The following is a 20,642-nucleotide window of genomic DNA, read 5'->3' as shown; positions in this document are numbered from 1 at the left end:
ACAGCTATTGTTTGGTAACTACCAGAAAGCAGGCAAGACCACCAGAATGTTTTAGGACAGGCCAGCAAACATCTTAGGAAAACTGCAACTGCCAATCCTGCCTAGCTTTGTCAGATGATCACAGATAAGCTGTCTACATTTTTTGTATGCTGCTTTTGCAGCTATTGGGCACTTGGAGTTTGGATTTTCTTTGTTCTCAGAAATCTGATTGTGCTTAAAGACAGAAATTTTATTAGCTGCACAGCACTGATGGATATGCATATGGTAACAGCAGGGAATGCTATTAGTAAACATTGACACCTATCCTTTGACTTCTGTAGAGTTACTGTCTAGCCCAATTTTCGTCATTGTAACACAGTTTTGCAAATTACCTTGTTTGCTAATTGGCAGGTGCTTGTGTCTGATTTCATGGAAAATCAATAAGAATACTTTCACTGAGTTCCACAGATATTATTTTCAACCTATTCACAATCCAGAAAATCCAGAAAATTCACAGAAAAAACACATGCTGTTTTGCACTGGAGAAGATGATGTCTTGGGACGTTCAGCCTGAGAAGACATGTGTGGATCATGCACTGCACAGGTAGTAGCTGACTTGGTAGAAGCTGCAGGGAGTGCTTGATGGTATTGTTAGAAGTTCAGAGCTGAACTTCTTCAAAAAAGTCCTGTTATTTCAACTGTCCACTATCACAGACATCCAAGGTGTTCCAAAGATTCTCAAACTAATAATGAAGAAAAAGATGGCTTTTGTAAATTCTAGTTTTACAAAACCAGAATCCCTTTATGTGCTAATAATATGACAAAACATGTATTAAAAAAGTGTGAGGATGCTTTGGAATATAAGGAATCCTAGGGCTCATCTTATTAAAAAAAAAATAAAATCAAAGCTTCTCTGCAGAAGCCCACACAATGCTGGAAAAACAATGAAAAAAAAAAGGATTTCTGCAGGACATTTTTTAATTGAATTGGGCCCTTAGTGTGCTGTTTCAACTACTAAACCCTGTGATTAGACACAGTGATTGAGCTGCAGTATAGAAGGATAGCGCTTTAACATGAGATGTAAATCAAATACATGATGCACCTATATCCTGGTTAAGTACCACTGAGGCAAATTTCTCACGCTATCAGGTGCACCTAAGTTTATATCACCATCTCAGGAGGCCATTAAGGTTCCTCAGTTATTGTATTTGCATCAACAAATTATTCCACCCTGAGGGAAAAAATGAATCAGCATGAAAGAACATAGCAGGAAATCTTTACAGCCTTGAGAATCACATATAGTTATGATGTACAGCCAGCCTACAGAAGACCTGGGGGCAGCTGCTGATACCCTTGTTTCTGCTGCCCATGGAGGTTCATGTGGCTACTTGGCCTGGCACAGGGCAGGTACCCCACCTTCTGGGTTTTGTATGGAATCCTATGGAATCAGCTGAGTTGATTTCCTGCTGAACAGCAATTTATTCAGTAAGTAGCTGCACTGAATTAAATGGGACTACTCATGATATAAGCTACTAATCAAAGCAAGGATTAGCACAGCCTGCCCTTAAATAAGTTGCACTCATTTTGTGTTTCAAGAGTCATCAGTATGCCTTTATAGGGTCTTCATTATTGATTTTTAATATAAATCTAATTGGGAACCTCAGATTCCTTTTGATTTGATCTTTTTTGGCAAAGACTTAAACCCTAAAGGAAACTAGTCACCTCTTTGATGCATGTGCCAAGTTGCAGTCAAACTTCAAAGGGCAAAGGATACATTTTGAATTTCCTTTCAACTTTCCCCCATTGGCCTGGCTGCTACCACATTATGAATTATAAACAATTCTATTTTGCGCTTCTGATTATACTTTGCACTTCATACAGGGATCTCAAAGTGTATTACAAACTTCAATTAAATAGAACAATACCCTGATGAGCTGGATTAGCTATAGAAATGATTTTAACACCCAACAAAGTTTAGCCATTTGGGGGATTGCCGATAGTTCAAGCAAGTCAAGGGAGTTCAAGCAAAAAAAGCGCCTGTGATAAAAAGGGGGTGCCAGCTGGTGAGATATTAATCAACACCTTGCTTGCAGAGTTTTTACCATCATTAGCCTTTTATGAAAAAGGTCACAGTATCAGAAATTCTGAAAGACCAAGAAGACCAAGAACCCAGACTTCAGGAAAAAATTCTTCACTCACTACTTGATGTAGACCGCAGCTGAGCCTTGCTAATAGCAAACAGTAAGTGGCGATCATCCAGGAAAGAATAAAAGAAGATGTTTTCTGTGAAGTCATCCAGGCTGTGACTTTAGAAACACTTTTGTAACAACTCTAAGCAGTGACAACAGCCAGAATGGCAGGGGTTTGGATTAGCAGTGGCGAAACCTGTACCCAGATTGGAAGGCGCTCCTGGGGCATCTTCATATAGATATACGTAGGCATATCTTTGAGAAGCCTGTCAAAATCAAAATATCTCTGGAAATACAGGGCTTGAGTCTCACTCACACAAAGGCTGCTGTTTATATAAATGAAGCTCCTCAGGCCTGTTTCTCGTTGCTATTATGGATGACAGTTTCTATCGAGATTTTTTTTTTATTCACTTGCCTGAGGTTCTTTAAAGTATAAAATAGCTCCTGTGTCCCTTTGCTGCTTCTTGAGTGTAGACAGGATCTAGTCTGGAGGACTTTTCAGCTGGAGATGCCTGCCTTATGCTTCCAAAAAAAAAAAGCAAATAAGAAAAAACAAAGATATTTTTCACATCCCAGGAAGGTGCGTGCTCTCCTGCCTTGGCCAGGGCTCCCCTGCGAGCTCACCCCAGTACTTCTGGTCAGTGGTTCACAGGAATGAGGAAAGAGTATCACCACATTTTCACTTCTGCTTTCAACTGGTGTTGAGGCTTCAGGTTCAAATGAAGCACTTGCACTTAGCTGCTCACGAGAAGTGTGGTGAGGAATAGAGTATGCAGGAATAGAGCACATAGGACATTTGGGGTTTTCTGTTATTTTCAAGAAGGAAATGGAAGATATATTTTAATTTTTAGAGTGCTTTCGTCTGCAACTTTACACATGTGCAGCAGCACCTGATAACATGGAAGACTGTGCAATCTCTTTGTTGCAATCACAAGCAGGCCCTGCTCCTGTCTGCAATTTATAGTAAAAAATGCTGGGCTAGAGGGTATACCTGTAATGAGCAAAGTACCAAAATATCTTTCTGTAGTGCAGACATGCATACGAGTTTGTTGCCAAATGGCATTGATGCAATCATGATCATGAAGGTTAGAATGCTGCTAAGTAAAATCTGAAATCTTTTAGTCAAGGTTCCCTCTGTTTTATTACTCACCTCATCTTTGGACTAGGAAAAAACACACTGAACCAGCATTAACAAAGATAAAAATATGGTTCTTTTCATTCTAAATTCAGCAGAAGCAGAATGTTATGAAAGACTGGCCTCTCAGGTTGCCCTGAGACTAGCATTAGGCTAATAAGACAATTTGTACTGGCAGATTCATGCCATGACTTCAGTCATTCAAGCTAAATTCAGGGTTACATAAACTCTGCTAACACTAATCTGGTGGAATCTTTTACCCAGAAAAGTGGCTGAAAGGTGGCCAGGAAATGTCAAATGCTTGTCCCTTTCTTTGTCCAAGCAGTTCAAAATAGCTACTGAGAAAAAAGGAATTTGCATTAAAGGAATGAGCTCCCCATGGAAATACCTTTTATTCCATACTGAGAAGGCTTTTTTCCCCCATCAACTGGAAGTATATTAATTTAATTTTTTTTAAAAAGAAACTTTTGAAATAGCAAATATACAGATACAGACCTAGTGAAAGAGAACTACTGTGCTTTAAATTCACACCTTCGTTATTAGCAATAGCATCTTCCTGACTTTGCTTTAGAAAGCCTGCGATTATTATAGTACATAGCCATACTCAGAGATAAGGAAAAAAATAATCTCCCACAAATGTAGCAACAAATGTTCCTGGAATGATAGCCTTAAAACATTTTCATTTCATGCAAAATTTTAAACTACTTGCCTATACACAACAGTATACAAACACATGTCTCTAGCCACAGCCAATTTACCCAGTTGTACACTTAAATTAACAAGACAAAATAATATAGGTTTCTTACTTGTTCTTCAGTCAGCTGCTGAAAATGTTGGTTACATATAGCCCAGAACTCCTTTTTTGATATACTGTAGTATCTTTTGCAGAGTAAATATCTTTAAACTCCTGTGCAATTGTGTTAAAGCCAGCAGTCACTACTTCTTGTATCTGTGAGAAGATGCCTCTCTCTGACAGCTCCCAAGCAGATTAAGGAGGAGTGACTTTTTGCCCTTCCTCAGTCTAGACAAAAAACATACACAGAGAATCACTAATGGATCCACTGAATAAATTATAAATTGTGGTGTGGCATTCAGCCAGTCAAAGAGCCCATGGAGAAGGCGGCCTTCGAGATCCTGCAGGCAGTAAAAACTGCTTCCAGGAATTCTGGCTTGCACCAGAAAAAAGAAAGAGGGCTATGCAAGTAGTTAAGGGGAAAAATAGACTACAAATGTGATCCAGCTGGTGACAGGCCAACAAAAGCACAGGATTCCAAGACTGACCTAAACTTTTACAAGGGTCTAAAAAAATTGGGTGATCATACAAAGAGGGTTATTCTGTTAATACAGAAAAAAGGGAAGTGAGGGCTAACTAGCCCAAATATTCCAAACGTATTCTTCTCATCTGAATAGTCTTTAGCAAGCAGTGGAAATCTCTTTGATTGAAAAGGCACTTCAGTCCTGAGATGAAAGAGAGGGCAATTATGTTCCTTTCCTTTTTAAGTTCTAGGAATATTTATGGCGGTACTTTTTAATCTGGTCATCCACAGTAGGGGTACTACAGCTAAATGATGCAGTTGAAGGCTGCAAAGGCACAGAATGTGTGAGAGAAAAGCAGGGAAAGGGCTGGGTGCAACAGTGTTAATGCTAGCGCAAGGTGTGTGCAAACCCTTTTTTTCAGTGTCTTGATTTCAAATCTAACAGCAGTGTATGTTTTTTAAACTTTACCACTGGAGCTTATTACTGATTAAATTTCCATTATGCATTCTGCACGGGGAGGGAAAAGCACACTTTGGGTAAATACAGGAGAAAGTCATATGGCAAGCAGAAATAAAAATGACAAAACACAGTTGGCTGGAAAAAAATGCAGAGTAAAATGCTGCTAGGCTTTGGTATGGACATACCTGAGAATGTCAAAAGCCTAGCCGTGCATGCAAAAGGCTACATTTAATAAAGTTAAATATCAGCAAAGTCTATTCAGCATTTACATTCTACCTCCAGAATTAGCAGTAAACTGCAGTTTTTAAAGTCAAACCAAGTTTTACTTATAAAATTAATCTAAAGAATGGCACAGTGCATAATAATAATAATAATAATAATAGGCAGTTTCAGAATTTTGAAGATGAAACTACTTATTTTCAGGAGTGGAAGCTGGCTTTCCACCCACTGCTCTGCCTAAACTAAATATGTAAAATGTCTTGAAAGCAAAGTTTTCACAAGCACAAGTAGCAGCCAGTTTTACTATAGCTGTGGTAAGATGTCGTGGTAAAACCAACCAAAAAAGAAAATCTGGTTTTGGTTCAGACATTTCTTTACAGCCTGTTAAATGTTACTATCATGTTTTATACCGCCATGTTTAAGCATTTAAGCTTTGCCACTTTCTTGCTCCATGCAATATGAAATACCAAAAAAGAAACAGATGGCTTTTGGTCCTGCACTCCTGTTCCGTTGTCACGTCTCACATGATCATTATAACTGGATGGAAAAGAGAATATGTTTCTTACAGAACTGCAAGAAACCTGCCTCCTAGTCAGAAAAGACTCCACTATCTTCAGATGCAAATAACACTTTCAATATTAACCATGCTTTACATAAAACATACGTGTGGGACAGGCATTGCGGCTGCATTATTACTAAGGGAAGAAATATGAGAAGTGGAATTGCGGCTGCAGAGGCAGAAGCCAGACTGTGCCATAGTCAGGAAATGAAGACTGCCAGGCATAGTCCAGTGCAGGGCGCACCTTCTGCCTGCCTAATATTACTGCAACTAGAAAGCACTGTACTGCTGGTTTTAATTATCCTAATGAAGCCAAAGGCTCAGGGAAAGTCTTACTACCCTGCAACCTTTTAAAGAAACATATTTTGTAAGTGCAAGCTTTCTTAATTTATTTAATTTCAAGAGGTTTTTGTTTATTTCATAAGACCTAATGCTCTTTGATCTTAGAATGGTTAGAGAGCCAATAAAAAAATAAATCACTTGTTCTTCTTGCAAACCACACATTGAAAAACAGGAAAGCTTTTATATTCAGCTATTGTATTACATTCATCTACAACATGCAGTTAGTACATCCAGTGTGTATCTATGACACTATCATCTGCTGTTAAAAGAATCACCTTTAGCTGAAATAATGGAGCTGGAACCTAAAATCTCACACTCTGGACTGGGCATCTGGACATTAAAGTGTTATTTCTTCATTTGAAATTAACTGTATACACAGTGAGGGTACATTTCTTAGCTTTGCTGTGTCTGACTTAACCTCCTGAGTGAAAGGGACCTGGAATGAAGCTGCCTCAGAGCTGTGTAGCACATGCCCTAGCATACACTTACAGATCATTTATAGAAGACTTTCTGTTGTATAGAAAAGTGGTTATTTCTCTTTTAGTGGTTTCCTGATACTTGGTTCCATGTGCTCCACCCATGGAACTCCCATCCAGCTCTGTACGTGTATCACTTTAGTATTCAAGGGCCAGGACTCTGGTCCTGCTTCACAGCTTCTCAGACTACCACATGGCCTCTGAGCAGTACCTGTCCCACGCTATGGCCAAATGTCAGCTGCTGCCCTAGGCTGTGAAGTCTGGATTACAGGGCTGTCCTGCTCAGCTCTGTACAGGCTTTCTTCCTCTTCCTAACAGAATTTGAGGTGCCCTGGGAGGACCATGTAAATCTACTTTCACCTCCTGCTTTCACCAAGAAAGGGGAGGCATTATTAGGAGGCTTTTCTTATGGGCTACTCTATGTAGCTCGCTTGCTTTTCAAAGCAGGGCTGTATTTTTGTTCTTTAGAAAGTTCTTTCAGAGCCTCATGTCCTTTTCTATAAATGGTATAACTATGCTGATTAGTAATAAAAGAAGGCTCTGCCACCCACACCTGCTTAGTGAAGCTCCATTCCTGCAGCTCCTTCCTGTTTCTGGAAGATTTTTCTATTAAGAGGAATTCTTAATTAGAAAGTAAATCAGTACATCAAGAAAAATTACAGTTTCTCTAGTCCTTCTCCCTGCCTGCCACAAGTCTGACCTCCATCCCTTTCTGTGGAGGCTCAGAGAGAAAAGGTCTTGGGAAATAGCTTACACAAGAAAGCCCTTGTATCTTTCCCTGAAAAAGGGAAAACAAGGGTAGGCAGGAATGACCTTTGCCAGAAGGAATCATCCTTTTGACAGTTTACACAGTTTTAGAGGCTTCTGAGCTTGGCCCATGGGTCTTTATCCTAACAATATATATCTTCAAGTTGTTTTCCATAAATGCTCTTCCCTAAAGATGTGTGGAAGAAGCAGTTAGTTGTCAGAACATGGGCTGGGGTGGAAATGCACTGGTGAATTCCTGGTTATAACCAGTAATAACCAGCCAGCCTGTTCTAGCTCTCAGCACTATAGAAAAGCTTATATTTTATCCCTGGGTTACAAGTAGAACTGTATCCTCATCTGGCAGTGATCAGTCTAGCTCCATTAACCTGAGTGCTGATTTATGCCTGCTGAAGATTTGATAGCTGGTGTGTAACAAGAGCTTGCAACAATAAACCCAATTATAAACAAAATATGAAAACTCCATTGAGGGTCATGCTGTAGTGTACCATTTTCCTTTTGACCAGGTGTTTGCAACAAACAGATTCAAGTTTTGGGGTCACATTTGTAGGATAAAATACCCTTGGTAGTGTTTAGAATACATAATGGTATAAAATGGTTTGACAATATGATTGACACAAGTCAAAGGGGGCCCACATGCCAATCTCTGCCTTGTCTAGAAAAAAAGAAAAGCCACATTCCTCTAAATGTAATTAAAATAACTATTGTATTAAATGAGTATAATATATTAAGCCTAGATAGAACTTATTAAAGAAGCAGTAGCCACAGTGAGACTTCTCTGCTCCTCTGTCTTCCCAACAGTGTTTAGCTCATCAGCAGTACAGCTGATGGTCTAATAGTACTTCTTTCCCCTTTTCCTCTACTTTTAGTAAATATAGAGCAAAAGGTTTCCCAAAGAAGAATCTGCCATTTTAAAATTCCATTAGAATCTTTTCTTCAACTCATCATTGAGGAAAGAGTCCAAATCAGATACCCTAGCACAATAAGGGACAGCATGCTATAGTCTTGGGCAGGGCACTGCACAGGAGAGCAGGGCAAGGAAGGTGAATTTTCAAACCAGTTTTGCTATGGATAAAGAGGAACATGGAGTTAAATTATGGTGTAAGGGAAGCTTTAACATTTCTCAGCCTGAAGCAAGTGTAATATTCAGAAATAGATGCAAACATGCAGGCATCCTAGAGGGGATATTTCTCTGGAGCACAGCTGTTCTACATGAGCTCAGACAAAGTTTGTGGCACTGCTGACTGGGAGTAGGGACATAATCAGCAGGCCTGCAATCTTTGATGCTGGTGCAGTGGATCATGACGGATGACAGTCAGTTGTCTGATTGCATCAGTGGCCCAGCACAGGAAGGCCAAGAGGTTCAACATATGAGGACAATGAGTAATGAATAAACCTGTAAAATACCCACTCTCAAGACAAGGAAAAGTACCACCTCTGTAGAGGAGGTCATTATGTAGTCCTGCTGCAATATCACAGGTAGATCGTGGCAGCAAAGTGAACTTCAACTGCCTGAACACAGTGCACAAGGGCTGGCTTAGTAACACTGTTGGATTTAGAAAACAGGGTTGTGGAAAGACCAAGGATGTAACTTTTCTGTTGCATAGGGTTTTTGAGCTCTAAAACTTTATGGTTACAACAGATATACTACAGAGCTGCACTGTGCATTCCATCACTTGCAAACAAATCAGTGCTTGGGGAGCCACAGTGCAGCCACTCTCCATTTGTGGAACTGGCAAGCTGTGTCAGTGCTGTCCCCTCTGTAGATATAAGAATAGTTTCTAAGATCACAAGGAACCTGTTTTTATAAGGAAGGGGTTGTAGCAACTACTGCTGAGAGCAATGTGAAAGAAAGTGGCTTTAGCTCTGTAGAGAGATATATGAACTTGCTATACTTGAGGGGATCCTCTCATGGGTACTGGTCCAAGGAGAAGCAGGATGCTCTCTCTGGCAGGAAGAACACCAAGGATGAACAAACAAGCCTGCAGTTTTTCAGGCAGGTTGATTAGATGGAAGTGGCTGGAAACAAAATGCACTCAGCTGGTGATGAAAGCATTCAGCAGCATGAGACTGCAGAGGAACTCAAAAGAGGAAGTACAAACAAAAATGGAGAATTTAGTTTGAAAACAAAAAGTTCAGGATGAAGCTAAATCAAATGCCTGATTTGATACTGAAATGTTCTGCAAATTTTTCTGCAAAGAATCTGATTTCCAAATTTCATAATTTCAGATTAAATCACTTAAAAAAAATACAAAAAAAAAACAAGAAAAAAACTTTGCTAAATACGTTTCTACTCATTCCCTTTGTCAGCTGAGACACACGTGTCAGCAAACCCCTAGTTAGCTCAGTTTCTGCTCTTAAACAGGTACAAGTGGTAATCTGTCTCTTCTCCTTGCCATCACCTCAACCTGCCTTGCCCTCTTTCTCCTCCCTGCTGGACTTGACAGGTAAAGGTTTACTAAGCTTGCAGCAAATCACTCAGTGGCCTCAGCTCCAGGAAGGCTAAACAACAAATTGTTTGACATTGATTATAATCCATCCTTTCCCCATATATTCCCCCCTACAGGCAGCTGTGCTGATGCTATATGAATATCTTGCTGTTCTAGACCTGACCAGCATGACCTGAACTATTGCTTTTTACACATTCTCTACTTTTTCCCTTTCTGCATCTGAAATAGCTCACAGTGGGGAAGGACCGATAACTACATTTTCTTTTGGGGGAGTCTGATTCCCATCTGTGGCTTTCAGCAGGCCAGAATGCATTAGCCACTTACTTTAATGGAGAAGAGCACCATTCAGGCCTTATTAATCACAAGACTGGCAGGCCAGCCAAAAGTTCACGATGCATATTCCTAGCTCTGGGGTCTGGGCTTTTACAAACATCCTCATAGAGTCCACCTGTGGTTAGTAGCATCCCATCTAAGACAATGTCCTCTCTGTCTCCTTCCTTTGCTCTTCTGCAGTTGGTTAGCAACATCCAAGCTAAGTGCCATAAGTGTGGGATTTTTCTTACTTGAATATTAAGCTGCAGTCATATTGCTTAAAATACTTCGCATCTTTAATTCTATTTTTGTACAGTGGAGCCCTAAAGCTCTATAGAGCCGTATTGCAGTGAACATCCTGCTCATATACAGATGCTGTAGTGTGTATTTTAGAGAGTTAATCAGAATGTAAAGCTCATCAACATATGTCAAAGCCATCAAAAGATCCACATGATGCATAAAACATCCAGAAATAATTTCCACAAGAATTTTTTCATGTCCCCTTATTCAGCTGTTTTCTAGGAAAAATACAACTTAAACCTATGTAGCTTTTGGGTATGTGAATGTTTGCCTCTGTGGTTGTGGGTTTTATTTATGAGGTGCCATTTGAGACAAAAGTCATCCCAGGCTCATACTTTACTAGTTCAGTAAATTTTCCATACTTTAATGATCAAGCTCCATACTTTACTTGTTACTTTTTAATATAGTTCAGTGATCAAATTGTATAGCGTAATGATCAGTTTTCCTAATGTGCCTGGATGAGTTGCATACCTCATTAATTCAGATACATACTTTACAGGCCAAAATTGCAGTGTGTTTGAATGAAGTGAATAATTTAACAACCACCCTTCTCTCGCAACCTGCACAGGAGCCCAGGAATATGTGTGAACCCAGGGTGGGATGAAATTGCAAAGGCGTGGGAAATTTTGGGTTGAACCCAAAATGAAAACATGAGATTTGAGAGCATCTGGAAGCTGAACCAGCACTGTGAACCTGGTTCGTATTTGTTTTGTCTTTTCAAAAATGTTCCCTTGTGGATTAATTTAGGATTTTAATGATGGATTTATCCCTTCTACCTCTAAACCAGCACAGAAAACTGCTCAAGATGAATGCTTGATACTGAAAAAGCAGTACAGGCTCCAGGCCTGTCATGGACCAAGCATCTAATTTTTTTGCTAAGTTGAGTTGGAAGGTATTTGGGGTCTTGGAGGACTAACTGTTAAAGAGACTTCATGTTAAACATACACTCTTGCAGAACTTGATCCTAGGAACTGTGCAGCTTGACAAGTTATTAAGGAGGCTTAGCACCTACTTGGAGGATAAGAAGATGTTACAGCAAACCCTTCCCTAACAAAAGCAGCTACTTATTCTAAAGTTAACACGGAAGCTTCCTGGCAGGTCAATATTACAGCACACAAATACATTCTTAGAATAATTATATAGATACTTTATACAATTGGTCTTTGTGCTGATATGACTCAGTTGAAACTTACTGAATTTGTACCAGCATAAAAGCAAGAAAGGGGGAAATGCTGCATTTTCTAACCTATACAAAGTAATCCACTGTTTCACACTTCAGAACCATGTAATCTATTATATCTGTTAAGACTGCATTTTAATTTTAATAAGCTGAAAATATAAATGTTTAAAAATCCCCCCCAACTATTTTTTAAATAACTATAATTAAATGTAGCCCTGCCACTAAGGACAAAGTAACAGTTGCACTACTATAAATATTAATGCTAAATTTACAGAGAATAAAATCCATTTAAGCACCCTTATAAAATTTTTACTGAAGCTACACTTATAATAAGCACTTTGGTGAAGCTATGCCTATTGGTAACTGACATGTATAGATAAAGTCTCTAACCAGCTACAGAAACCTATAACACATTACATACATTTGGAGCTGTTCATGGTTCCTCCTCTTTATTCGAAATCTGTGGTCCTTCCTCCTCCTCCTTCTCCTCCCATGAGTCACCCAAGTCCTGCAATTATTTGAAGCCTGACAGACTTGGACCTGGGACATGAAAAGGCTGCAGCAGATCTCACTGGTTTTCCAGTTTCGACTTTATGACACAAGACTTAATCACCATACAGCTCCATACAGATTTGTTTAGCACAACATTCTATTATTGCCATGGCAATAAAGTGGTAGGCTTTTTATACGGTTTTCCATTGGATGATGATTATTATTTTTCTCATTTTATTTGTGCTTTGAGCATATACTTTTGAAAATGAAACATAGTTACTTCTCAGAATATAAGATGCAAATTAATGTGGGTTTTGGTTTTCGTTTTTTTTTTTTTTTTTATTAGAAGTGGTTTTTATCCAGCTAGCAACCAGCTTTCACATCCTTAGCCAAGTTCAGATATGAGCTGTAAGGTAATATCGTTTGGACTCCTGCACCCTCAGATGTACTTACACCCTCTTGCCACTGGTAAGCCAGACTAAGAGGGGAAAAGCCAGAGGAAAAGGAAGGACTATGAAATTAAAATTGGACAGAGAAGTTTATTTACACTTTTGATAATGCTCCTGGTATTTACAGATACAGTAAGGATTGCTGCACTGATAAAAGGATAAAATTATGGGCTGAAGGATATGTCCCTGCAGTCTGTACCAAGTGAATGACTCCAAGATAGGCACTGTGGACACAAACCTCTGCCACAGAGAAACAGCAACTCCAATTTGAGTTGTTGCAACATGCATATTCAGAGCATCAGAAGACTCTCCATGACTGAAGTCAAGGTTTGCTCTGTACTTGACTGATCTCTGTATTTGACCTTCCTGCTACATCTACACTGCTATTATTATTTGCACCAAGAACCTGGTGGGCTTCCTACTCTACTCATGTTTCTATCCTGCCACTGCCAGTCCATCTAGTCAGTTCAGGGATAACTGGGCATATTTGGATATCTCATGTCCTGCACTGTTCAGCTGGGGCAGTATGGCTGCATACTTTCAGCTTGCCCCATGTACAGACCTAAATCTACCTGAGTGTAAGATATAACTCCTTAGAGCAGTTTGTTGGAGATAAGGGCTTCATGGAGTTTAACAGAAATATGTATGAATTGTGCATGCTTAGTTAGTCAGTTTTTTAAATCTATATTTTAAAGAAATATATTATAGCTTGATAGCTCTTCTTATCTCTGTGAGATGGTTCATATTTTTTAGGAAAACTTTCCAGTCTACTATGAAGTCCTCACAAAAGTAAGGTACTTGAGAAGGTGCCTGAACTGCTGTGTCTGATAATTTAAAACAGAAATGGTCAAGTACTTGCTGAAATTCTAGTGTTTTAATTACTTCAGTACCTTCTTTATCAAATAGAGGAAATGCCTGAGAAGCAAGAATTCAAATTATTTAAGCAAACGTAGACATTTCAGAAGAGAAGTCTTTTTTAGCAACTACTTAGCACTTCACATGGAAATACCTGAGACCCACATGCCCTTTACTTGCAGGTATTTTATACACGGAGAAATAAAACACATTTCTCAGAGCCTTACTTAGTTTGAAGCTTTCCTTTCGTTAAAAATTGAGATGCAATTGTTCAAATAAGACAAAAATAGCCTGTATTTCTGTGCCACATGTAAATATAAATATGGAAATGAACAACAACCTGCAGTAAAAGCAAAAAGGCATTCTAACAAGTACCCAAACTTTTCAGAAAAGGCAGTGGTTAAGACAAGAAAGGAAAGAAACAAAAACAAGAGGACTGCCTTAAATAATTTAAATTAAGGTATTTTTAATTAAGCTCACCTGAGCATGTTCAATTTGCCTTTTGTTCTCCCCTCAGCTCATTGTCCCTGGTGGGACAAGTTTGTTTTCTACTCTGTAAAGAACTGGATAGGCCTTCATTCTTATCAGTTTCACCTCATCCTGAAAGATCACTTGCTCTATTCTTGTCCTTCCTTGCTCAGAACATCCAACCTATTCTTCACAGGGGTTTTCCAAAGGTTTCTCAGGGGAAACAGACTTGGTTTAGCACAGTTGCAGCAGGAGGCATACAAAAGAGTAGTTCAAATAAGTGGCAGAAATACAAACGTCTAGAAAAGGTGTGGGTCATATCCCCTCGTATTCTGCTACTGACTCACTGTGCCCCCTTGTTTTATTCTGCCCCTTATGATGCTGCACATATAAATCACTGATTCCATAAATGAAAAGGAATATTATACCTTTCTAAACTTCAGGTGAAAGTCCTATTAGTTTGCTAATACTATTGCACATTGGTGTAATACAGCAATTTCTGTTTTACCATTAGAACTATTCTAAATAATGGGTTTAAAAATGTGTATTTATTGAACCTGAACTGTGTCTATTGGCAAAACAAATGCTACCATATCCAAAGGTCATTGGAAAGGAATCCTTTGGATACTAAAGAGGATTCTGTAACTTCTTAACATGAAAGTTTGATCTTTGTGGTGAAACTGCGTGGGAAATTATTATACTGACAGAGACACACCTGAATTCTTAAACTTCAAAGTAGAATGACTTTCATTTATAGAATGTCATGGATGGGATGTGATGTTCTGGGTTATTTTATTCAACTAGCTGGACTCTGGGAACTGTGCTTTCAGGTCTGCCTCTTCCTAACAAATTATAACTTTGTGTCGTTCGAGTCCCCCACCACAGAGATGGCAGCAACTATTACTCAAAAAATAGCTCAGAAGAAAATTGAGAACTTCCTTATTTTTTTCTTGTAGGGGAAATGAGAAAGAGTTCTGCTTTTCCATAGTACCATAGACAAAGCCCTGCTCTCCATGAAGAAAATCCCTTGATCCCTAAAATTATAGTAACTATCAACTGGTATCCTAAAAACTAAATGGACAACTTGTTCATGCTGAAGGCCATTTTTAAATCGTACCCTCAACAGACAAAACTATGACCTTTAAAATTTCCAGGCATCCCTGCCCGTGGCAAATGGGTTGGAAATAGGTATCTTAAGGTCCTTTCCAACCCTAACCATGCTATGATTCCCACGACACCCAGGGATGACAGGACAGATATTATCTTCCGTTACCTGTAGCTAACACTAACCTGGGCTATTGAATTTATCTATTTCTTATTTCAATAACATGGAGCACAGGAAGGCTTCCCCCCCTTCCCCACTTACTGTGAAAAATGTAAAGTGATTATGTAAATATTTCAATATCCTGTTCTACAGTTAATCTATCTGGCCGAAATAGGAATGTGGTTCCAGCAAATTTACAAATTTACAAACATCACAGAAGTCTCCAAATAGTGTGCAAAAACCAGCATCACCCATGGTACTACTATTTTGGGTGTTTGTATATGTGACTTCACTAGTGACGTCTTTGCTGGAAGCCTGTATTATCTTTAACTGCAGGACAGAGTTTACAGGTTGAGATTTAGGAAATGCAGCCACTGATGGCAGGGAATTTCTACCCCCAGCCACTGTTCCCTTCCCCTCTCCTGTGAAGGCAGCAACTCCCCCATGGCCACACACAACTGATCAGGCTTTTGTCAGGTTGAAGTTCCCTGGCCCAGGCCATTGGGCAGGAAGACAAGCACTGGTTTTGACACAAGGCAGGCAGGAAGACCACATTGTTGGAGATACAGGGGTAGTGAGACCACTTTTGCAGGCACAAGCCTGCCTCTAAATCCATAAGCTTAAACTGGACCTGAAACTGCAAGTGCACATGAGATGGCTCTACAGTTCTTTGCAATAGCAATGTTTCCTTCGAGGTATTTTTGATTCTTCTTTCCTATGCTTGAAAACAATCTTGCTGTGGCATCAAGAATTATTTACTCTAGAGGCTGCTGCATTTCAGTAGACTCCAACACAACAGCCTAAGACTACTTAATATACAGCATTTTTTCATTCAGGGCTTTCAAAATTCTGCAGAGAAGTGGTTATATTTGTTGCTCTCATTTTACAGGTGGGAAAACCAGGAAACTTGCTGCTCGACAGCTAATACACCTTATCTGTCTGTGTCAGAATCAGAAGTGGCCCAGAGCATAAATGCAGACAGCTACAGAGCCCCAGCTGACAGGTGCTAACTTCTGCAGCCACTATAATGCGCTCACATCTGATCGTTTGTCTTTGCCCTCAGTTGCTACATGATCCTTTTGTCTGATAAAACCATAATGCCTGTCTGCAGTAGCACATTATATCTACTTATAATAAGTCTCAGCTTAGGAAACTTAACAGAGCTGTTTGAAAGATGTGGTAATTTACATGCTTGGAACACAACTTAGAGGCAACTGAAAGAGTAAAAGAGGTTTGGGGAATAGATGAAGGTCCTGATAATGTGCTATTCATTTTTCATTTCTAATCCTTACCTTCACAAAATCTCTAGGCATGATTTGATATGCCTGTTTTGTGGAGTTACTACAATACAATCAAGAAGTCTGCAGTTGTCAGAAGATGCTATTTCTACATAGGCTGAGGGTGCTGGTAGCACTCAATTAATAGCAGAAAAGTTTTGAAGTCTTTGTGTTAGTCCCCAGCCAGGCAGGAAAAAATAGACATTAAATAAGATGTGGTGACCACATGAAACTTACCTTGTACAACAAATCATGAGATGATGCAACTATTTCTTTTATCTTAATTAGGGTCTGTTCTAAGCTGAGCACTGCAAAACTTGCAGGTGGTGTATCCTGCTTTTGTCTCTGTTGGTTTTAGATGCTCTGCCATCATCAATTGCACTTAGGAAATCAAAATAAGAGAGCTTGCTGTCATGAATGCTGATTCCTAAGCTAAAGGAAAAACACAGAATGAGGTATCAATGATTTTGAATAATTATCTCACTGTTGTCTGTGCTGATTAATTATTATGAAGTATTATTTGTACTGCAGCAGCACTTCAGGATATGCTTGTGCTGTCAGTGTATAAATCCTGTTAGTTACAACCCAAGTTCTTTCTCAGGTCTAAGACACCAATCCTGTAATTTAAATGCAGCCATACTCTCACATGGAGCTCCAGGCTAATCTCCAGATGCTCAAGAGGAGCCCTGCTTTAGCCTGGACCCAACCTTCCAGTCCATCAGCATTAACTTGGGGGTTTTTAAACACAGCACAGTTCTTTGATCACAATCTGCTGAGGAACTTACCATTCCAAATGTGGCTGGAGGTCACGGTAGGCTCTCAACCTTGCCCTTGAATCTCCTTTTCACGTCACAGTGTAAACAGTCTAACAGACTCTGTTAAGGAGTAGATGTTCGTTGTGCCAAGTCCTGGTATTTTCCCTTGACTTTCTGGGCATTGACTTTACAAAAATACTTCGAATCACAGATGCTGAAGTGCTACCTAAGCCTCCCAATACGTTGTGGTTGTTACAATTCGGACAGAAAGAAGCCAAACCGCATTCTATGTCTGGTAAGCTGTTACCAGACACAAACTAAGACATCCAGTACCACTTCATGGTATGTTTCATGGATGTTCCAGCACAGGTCTATGCTCACTCACAATTTCTCTACCACATGGAGGGAAACCAAACCAGCCTCCATTCAATACTTCTCCTTATGTTTGCGATGGAAAGCCTTTCCTTCCCTCTCACCCATCCACTGTGCCGCATAAGGGGCTGCTACATTTGGCCCATCAGCTGCTGCCACCATTGACCTGTGGCACACAGTGTCCTGGGAGGGTTTCTCCTCTGATAGCTCATGGTCAGGCTGTACCTGGGAGCCCAGCCCACAGGCATTGCAGGCTGCAGTCACAACTTGTTGAATTTCTGCCTGTCAGCTGAAACATCTGCTGGATCAAAGACGCTGGGGAATTTCATGTTCTCTCACACTGGAAATTCAGGGGGCTGCAGAGCCGACTATGGATAGCTCCAGGTAAAAACAGTGAATATATTTTTGCAGCAAATATCAGTGTGGGGAATGATGAGCTCTTGCATATGATTTGGGAAATTGTTTTTGCAAAGGACTTTGTTACCAAACTGTATTATTTTAATTCAAAGATGTTTCACCATAAAAAGACTAGAATTAAGGCAAGTTTCACATATACAGAAAATACAATGTTATTAAAGTTATTCAGGATGAAACACTAAAAGATGAGTAGCACTAACCATTATATGAAAAGCTACTTTCCTCCAATGTCCTGTGACTTGTGACCACTTCATGAGAAGACATCTGGTATATTTTAAACAAGGACTTCAAACTTGCCTAAAGAGCCTGTAGAGTTCATCACCACAAGGGATTCAATAGCAGGGGCTTGCCCTGCTCTTGCTTATAAAGCCAGTATAAAGCTAGTGCAAGTCAGTCTGGGGAATTTTCTATCACTGAACAACAGTGTCTCCAGAGCACAGTATATATTAGGGTTTTTTTTTGGTACAGAACCATTGAATCCTGTGGAATTATTCCCGGTTGACCTTAGAGTTACCATCTATGTAGAGGTTTCTAATAGACTTTAATAATTTCATAGTCAATGGCAAGAACTGTAGATTGCTTTCACACATGTACTACATAAACAATTCCTATGCTGCAGGGGAAAGGCTGGACATTTTTAGTCTTGTATTCAGGTTTTATTAGAATTATGGTCAAAGAAAGTCCTAGTAACCCAAGACTTGACAGAGGAGATGGCCCCACTACGCAACCTCGGTTTTCTTGTTTAAATCTGAGTTACTGTAATGTACTTTTATCATCTGTTTCCACAGTAAATCACTGGGGACCAATGCCTCAGCTACCAATCACCAACATATCCAGTTACAAGAATGCCTAATTAATGGGGAGAGCCAGTAAAACAAAGGAGAAGCTTTATAAAATAGGCTGGAAAATAAATTAACTATAGACCCCATATCTGCTAGTAAGAAAAAAAAATATTCAAGAGCCCTGATTTTGCATCTTGCAGCTGCACAGCACTCCCACATACTACCCGTGTCAAGCTGGCTCCAATATTGGAGACTGTGTGGAAAAGGAAATAATCAACACCATTTCAGCAGAGAAATAAATTGCCAAGTGGGCATTAAAATTTTAGTAATAAAACTAAATGCATATGCTAATCTACTCTGCATTATTTAGAAAAGACTATTTTGGATCAAGAAAGGAATAATCTGCACAAAATTACAATGAATGGAGGTGTTTATCATCAAGAGGTCTTTGAGAAAGAAACAAGCAGCGGATTCTTATTAAGGTTTCAATTCATAAAAAGTTGATCACCCAATTAAAGGTGAACTGTGAAAAGACTTTGCTAATTTTATGTCAGAAAAAGAGTCTGGTCTCATAGGCTCTGGAGAACAAAACCCAGTGCTGCCAGGCATATAACCTTCGGGGGGGCTTTTTGGTGCAAAGAACCACAGTACCTAATGTTAGAGCAGGTCCCTTTTGCTCTTCAGCCTCTACAAAAGATTTTTCTTCTTACTCATGTTAACACAGACAATTAAAAGCATAGTCTTGCATAGCAACAGCATTGGATTATTTGATTATTGCGATTTTATAACCTGAATTAATTCTGATTCTGTGTTGAACAGGATATGTCTCACACACCTGCTCTACTAAATTGAAATTAAATAAATAGAACAAACCAGCAAACACATACAAGTACTCAAAGCATACTTCTTATGTAAGAAGCCATTCCACTCCTGTTACGTGCAGAATTAATCAAGATTTTCCATGCCTGTGCAGTTTGACACATATTGGTATCTCCATCGGTTTTAACAGAGCTTCTTATATTCTTAACACTAAATAGAAGCTTGGTTCTGCCAAGGTTTTGCTATGTGTGACCAAAGAGGTGCTTAGGAGATAATCATACCAACCTGTTTAGAATTCTGTTGAAGTGATTGTGATCAAGGTAATAGTTGAATTTTTGTAGTATCCTGTGCAGGTCACATAGTGTGCCATAGCCATCTCTATTTCTATCTACTTTATGAAAGGCCTTCTTGAAATCTTGGAAGTAATCCCTAAATTCATCCCTGAAAGAGAGCAGATGTTTATTTTAGCTTCTTTGTTAAATCAGGGAAAAAGGATACAAATATACAAAATAGGGGTGGAGGGGCAGAGAAAGAGTTTGAGCTTATTTGTGTGTGATAAGTTTGTATAATTTATTCAAAGACTGCCAAATTGTTCACAAATAAACCTCAAACCCAACTCCCTCCCCCTCCCATTTAATTTGCACATAGAATTGCATGGCTCAAGCGCCTGTTGTAAAGAAATGCTTCTTGGGAGATTAACTGCCCACTCTCCCAGCTCAGAACTGCAGGTGCAACCCATTGCTCTCTCTCTTAAAGTCTGGCCTGAGCAGAGTTACAAAATGTTTAATACAGCCATTAAAATGGTAAAGGTTCAGCTGCTTACTTTCTGCAGTTTGAGGCTCCTGAAACTTTGATGTAGCAAGAACAAGTATTTCAACAAAACCGGTTAGATCTGACCAAAACCTGAACTAGCACAGGGCCTGATCCCTGCCCAAGGGAACAAGTGCAGAGCTTCCGTGGACTCATGGACTTTGGATCAGCACCTTACAAGTAATTGAATTATGTTTCTTATGCATAATTGAATTCAGGCCTATTGTGATTTAGCCCTGGCCCACAGCTAAGTACAAAAA

General features: G+C 39.5%; 1 long non-coding RNA gene across 1 annotated transcript; it reads right to left on the bottom strand.

The window, feature by feature from the left end:
* Window positions 1-610: 610 nt before the first annotated feature.
* LOC130607376 (uncharacterized) lies at window positions 611-19,766 on the bottom strand. Its single transcript, XR_008974257.1, has 4 exons — window positions 19,691-19,766; window positions 16,665-16,859; window positions 4,110-4,324; window positions 611-722 (listed from the first exon to the last, which is right to left on the bottom strand). It is a non-coding gene; the product is annotated as an uncharacterized LOC130607376 (long non-coding RNA).
* Between the last annotated feature and the right edge of the window lie 876 nt (window positions 19,767-20,642).

Source organism: Pezoporus wallicus, unplaced genomic scaffold (genome assembly GCF_028554395.1).
Source record: "Pezoporus wallicus isolate ANWC-B61680 ecotype Strahan unplaced genomic scaffold, APGP_CSIRO_Pwel_v1 scaffold_3294, whole genome shotgun sequence".
Taxonomy (NCBI): Eukaryota; Metazoa; Chordata; class Aves; order Psittaciformes; family Psittacidae; genus Pezoporus; species Pezoporus wallicus.
This window is presented reverse-complemented; position numbering and strand designations above follow the sequence as displayed.